Raw genomic sequence first — 6,000 nt, forward strand, 5'->3', positions numbered from 1 at the left:
AGTAACACGATAGGAGACTCAAGGAACCAGAACGTTCCAAGTAGTGACAATCCTCACTCGGATTAAAGCTCAACATGATGGTTGCACAGTGGGTGGGACTCGGTTAGAAAGGTCAGGAAGGCTCCTGTGAGGTGACACTGCAGTCATACCTGGAATGCCCAGAGGAGCCAGCCGAGGGAACTGCAAGTGCAAAGGCCGCCTTGGGTTGGGAAGCAGTTCAGCCCCCTGCCGAGCAAAGGCTGGTGGAACTGGGGGGACCGAGTGCAGGAGGTGGGAGGGAGGGCGGGCAGGGGCCGGGGCTTTGGAAGTGTGATGGGGAGGCTGGTGTGCCCCGATCCATTCTGTGTTGTGACCAGACCCTCTGACTAAGGCAGGGAGGCCCCGGGAGATGGCCTTAGGCTTCCTGCCTTCTGCGTGGACTTGGGGATGGGGTGGGATGGGGTGTGGTTTATTCCTAACCAGATCCCTAAGCGCTGGCCAGTCAGGAGAGGCAGGGACCCAGTGTGGACCAGGCATCAGTCAGAAACCCCAAGCCTGGGTCTAACAGAGCCCCAGGTCTATGGCCCCCCAGGCCCAGGGAGGGGCTTCCTGGGGCAGCCGCCACCTGTGCGGGGCCGAGCGGGCCTCAACTTTGGGGAAGGACGTGCAGCACCTGGAAGGAGATGGCTTGAGCCCTCCACCACTGTTATCCAGAGACTCCCCGGGGCTCGACATGGACATGGCCTGATTCTGGAGAGCCTCAAGGTCCCGCACACAGTGCGGTTTTCAATGAAGCAAATTCACACAGGGACAGTGGTGCCAGCGCTGGGTGCCCTTGGCCCTGGGACCTGGTCGGCAGACAACCCTCATGGGAAATTTAGGTTCCACGCTCTCCACTGACGGCTTCTCCCCAGTACCTACCTCCCCGCACCCCCCATTCCCACACACACCCTCTGTGGGGTCAGCAGCTCCAAGCCCCATTCCTCCAGGCCTCCAACAAGGACTCGGGAGGCCTTCAGGTGTCCCCACCCACCCCACCACCACTGCCCTCATGTCTGGGCTCAGCACTCATTGCTCCCTCGTGCCACCGGGTCTTTGCACACGCCAGGCTGCTCCAGGTAGGTGGTGGGTGCTGTTTCCAGCCTGGACCACGTTGCCCGCTCCGAAGGCTCGGGCGGTGAGGGCCTCCATGTGCTGCACGCCCATGATTTCACCGCCCTGCCCTCACCTGCAGGCAATGGGCTCCAAGCAGGCTCTGTGGGCCGTGCTCTCCACCTCCACCTGGCGCTCGCGCTGCCCTGTGCGCGCTGCACGCTGGCCATCTCCGGGCTCCCAGGGTCCTGGCAGTAGCCCTGAGGCCCAGACGTGCATGCCCTAAGGAAGTCCGGGACCAGAAAGCGCTTCCACCCCATCCCAGTCCACACGGCCCCTTGCCCACCCCAACTCACCCAGCCCTTAGGTTCTGAAGTCTATCTTCCTCATCGGAAATGATGAATAACTGTTCACACCCTATGGGTGAAGTTAAGTAAAGGGGTGCTCATAACCCCTTCACACAAGATAACACAAGATAGTAACAATAACACAAGATAGTATCCAATAACTGTGACTGGCTCTCTCTGCTTCTTGATTCTCTCATTTCTACTGCCATTTACTAAGCACCTCGTGGGTGCTGATTAGTACTTCACCCAGGCTGCCTCCCGGGGAGACAGGCTCAAAAGGCAAAGGAACTGCCCCCGTGGGTGCGTGAACGGCTAAAGCACTGTGACCGCGGGTGCCTGGTGTATCTCATCCACTGCAGTGCTCAACAGTTCATGTATTTATGCCTCGTTTCTGCCACTTAGGACCCCCCTGGAGGGTGTTGAGAGCCACGGAAGCAGCCAGGGCTTCGAGCATCTCACTTGCCCGCCCTTTCCCAGCAGCGCAGGCTGAGAAGGCAGGAGAGGCGGTGGGCTGGTAACGTCTGCGCAAGGCCACGTGAGAGTTCAGCCTAGGACGATGGCCAGGACCCCTTGGTTGGAAGGGACCCCCTGGCGAGCCGCTCTGGGGCAGCCCCGGCAGCTGGTGGGGGGTCACAGATGCAAATGAGGATGAGCAGGGACAGGGATGCTCAGAGCCAGAGAGCTGGATCCTGCACAAGAGCAGGGCTGGGAGGGTGACATTCAGGGCCTGCAGGGGCCTAGGTGGTGACACATGTACTGCCTACCACACCTGGGTGCTTCCAGGAAGGGCAGCCAGAAGTATGATGAGGCAGAGGAGGGCGCATGGCCCGTGTAAGTCAGCCTCGGAGGGCCCCTCCCCACCCACATCTTGCTCTGGAAGGCAGCTTGCTGGAACAGAGAGAGCCAGGCCCCAGGACCTGGGTTCGAGTCCTGCCTCTGCCAACTGTGCGACAGTAGCTGCCTCATCCATACAATGAAAATTAGACCCACTCTGCTCTGCTTCACAGGGTCATGAGGATCCATGACTCAAGATAAGTGGAAACGAAATGGATCACCACCCAAATATGGTGATTTTTATCAGATGACAAGAATTCTGTATTATTTTGCATCACACAGACTCCCCGGGCGTATTCCAATCAGCATAGGCATTAGGTTAGGCAAACCTGGCTTTATTCTCAACTTGCCATTTATGAAGAACAGCAGCGGCTCCCAGCTCACCCCACATCAAATGCTCACTGGATGCTAGGCATCGCTGTCTGTAATCCCTGCAATCTCATTTAATCATCATTGGACAACTGCCCCCCCCACCCAGGAAACAGGTGTAATTATTATCATCCTCCTTCTGCAGATGAGGCCATTGAACGCAGAGAGGTTAAATAGAGTACCCAGGGTCACACAGCAGGCAGGTGGCGGAGGCCAGGGCATCCTAACGCGGGGAAACCCGAGTTTACAACCCCTTCCTCCTGTGAAGCTTCAGGGCGGAGATGGCCGAGCTCCACTTGTACCATCCAGGTGCCAGCTGGTCTGTTATTTGATTATTATCTCCTTCAAATTGAGTCACTTGGTTTCCTCCGTGAGTTTTATTTAAAGGGAAGTGTATCATTACCACCCACAAACGGAAAGCCAGCAAGAGGTAATCCCAAAAAAAATGTAATGCAATCCCAACAGCGCTTACATTCCAACTGGATCTTGGTGCCCCACGCTGCCCTGAGAGGTCGGCTCCACGTTTGGTTGGGAGGCAGGAGGCAGGGAGTGCCAAGTGCCAGGGCGGTGTATGCGGTGTATACGGCACAACAGCACCCATCTCAGACCTTGTGGACTTCAGTTGAAAGATCCCGAAGGATGGATGCAAAGAGGAACTTGCTGTTTCATGGCGGGGGTGGGGGAAGGCTTCGTATTTTGTAAAAATGTTCTTGCATCTCACCAGACAGCATCATCCAGAGACCCTCGGGGACACCTGTCCCACACCGGGGAAACAACTGTCCAGCTTGGCCGCCAGCGGTGTGGCCCTAGCAAGCAGTGCTTTCAGTGGTTCTGAGTCTTAGTGAAATGGGGTAACCATCTGGATCTCAAAGGGTCCTGAGGGATGAAAGGAATGATCAGAAGCCACTAAGCGCAGAGCATGAGATCAATTAGAGGGGAGAGCCGGCAGGGCAGGCCGGGCCCCGTGTCAGAGGACACTGAAAGCAAAACCCCAGCATGCCCAGCCTGGGCTCCTCGATGCCATCTGTCTCATCTCTGTCCTTTGTGCTAGCCTGGTGACAGGAAGGGCCGCAGTTCCTGGAAGGCGAGTCAAAGTGAAACTACCTCAGGTCCAGCCAGGAGGGGGGCCTATTGGGCTCCCCTAGCCAGGTGGGCACGGGTGTGGGGGCAGGGCGGAGAAGGGACCCTTGAGCCCTCCAGCCGGCTTCCCCTTTCCTGGATTCAGGATGGGGGAAGCTGAGGTCACACTTGTGGGCCCTGGCGCCCTCCACAGGCGCTAGGGAGGAGCCGGGCGCGATGGCCTCCGATGCAGATTTGATGACCTCACACCCCTGGTCACGTGTCCCCGCAGCGTCCCCTTATCTAGCACCTTCTAGGCAGGGACCATTACTGTCTCATTTTACAGATGAGGCAACTGAGGCCAAGAGAGGTTAGGCTCCTTGTCTACACCTCACAGATGGTAAAAGTAGTAGAGGCAGCATGTGAACCGAGTAGGATGATGCCAGAGCAACCCAATTGCTAGATACTGAAATATGACCCCTTTCCCATGGGACTTGAGGTCCCCGACCACCTGGTCCCAAGGTACATTTCCAGGCCTACATCATGCTCTCACATTCCCCATCTGCTTCCGTCATCCCCGATTTCTAATCATTTCTTAGGGCTGTTGACCAACCTGAGAAGCCTCTGATGTTTCTCTTGCTTCCTTTTCACTTGGCAAACTCCTACTCGACCTTCAAAACCCAGCTCAGTCCTCACTTTCCCCAGGAGGAATTCTTCCTTGGTTCTGCTGGGCTGCCACAGCCTCTGTTAAAGTCTACACCTAGAAGCCGAGAGGTTTGCTCTGTCTCCTAGACTGTGAGTGCCAGGAAGGCAGGGTACTTGTTGGGTGCGTGATACAAGCAAGTTACCTAGCCTCTCTGTGCCTTGGTGTCCCCATTATTATCGTCGCTATCTCTCAGGACTGTTAGGGGAGTAAATGCAGTCAGTCTGTAAAGCGTTTAGAAGCTGGCCTAGTACAAAGGTCTCTGGAAATGGAACAACAGTCCCATGGTGAGCACATATGGCAGGATAAACGGAGGAGCAATGGGGAGAGATGGTATACCTGGGCGTGCAGGTGAAGGGTGCTCTAGGTGTGGGTGTGCCACCTGGGCGCCCCTGACCCCACAGGATTTGTTGGGCACAGGACTGGCAAAAATTCTCCCACGTGTTTATTTCAATGTGCATCAGGGAAAAAAGTATCACGTCCAACACGAGATGCTATGACTATCATCACCTGAGACAACACTAAAGGAGGTATTTAGATTTTCAAAAAGTCAGGTGAGGGGCGTTTGTTTAGAAAACGTGGTAACCAGGGCGCCTAGGTGGCTCAGTGGTTGAGCATCTATCTGCCTTCGGCTTAGGGTGTGATCCCGGGGTGCCAGGATCGAGTCCCACATCGGGCTCCCTGCAAGGAGCCTGCTTCTCCCTCTGCCTGTGTCTCTGCCTCTCTCTGTGTGTGTCTCCCATGAATAAATAAATAAAATCTTTAAAAAGAGCAAAAAAGGAACTGTGGTAAGCATTATCTTAGGTGTATGGTGGAATTTGGGGAATGCAGGACAAATAAAAGAAAGGAAAATGAGAGACAGAGACGGGGCGGGGCCATAAGGGGGCGGGGCCAAGAGATGGGGCGGGGCCAGGGAAGGGGAGGAGCCAGCGCTGGGGGCGGGGGCAGGGGAGGGGCAGAGGAGGGGCTAGAGAGAGGAGCGAAGGGATGGAGACAGACTCGGAGCCACAAAGGGGAGGGGAGAGGTGCGAGGGGGCAGGGAGAGGAAGAATGAGAGGATGAAGAAGGAAAGGGAACAGAAAGGCCCTAAGAATAAAAGAAAGGACCCTCGCGTGGACGGATGAATGAGTGAATGAGCCGGTGAAAGAATGAATAATCCAAGGCATGTATAAAATAAAGGGCAGGGACGCCCGGGGGGCTCAGCTGTTGAGCATCTGCCTTCAGCTCAGGGCATGATCCTGGGGTCCCAGGGTCGAGTCCCACATGGGGTTTCTCCCAGGGAGCCTGCTTCTCCCTCTGCCTATGTCTCTGCCTCTCTCTGTCTCTCATGAATAAATAACCAAAATCTTTGAAAAATAAACACATAAAAGAAAGGGCAAACAAACGAGGGGAAGGCATTGGTGGCCGAGCCTGGTGGCAGGCTCTCAGGTGCGCAGCCCCTGCTCCCGGGCCGTGACTGTGTGGCGGGGCCCCATGGGGGACCTCTCTGGGCTGCAGGCCTGGTCTAGTGGCGGTGGCTGCGTCCTTGACCCTCGGCCCGGCAAGCCCAGCTTGCCACACCCTCCCCTCCCAACCAGGAACCTCAGCACCTTCTGTACTCCAGCCCGAGAACTGAAA

Source organism: Vulpes vulpes, chromosome 3 (genome assembly GCF_048418805.1).
Source record: "Vulpes vulpes isolate BD-2025 chromosome 3, VulVul3, whole genome shotgun sequence".
In the NCBI taxonomy this organism is placed as follows: domain Eukaryota; kingdom Metazoa; phylum Chordata; class Mammalia; order Carnivora; family Canidae; genus Vulpes; species Vulpes vulpes.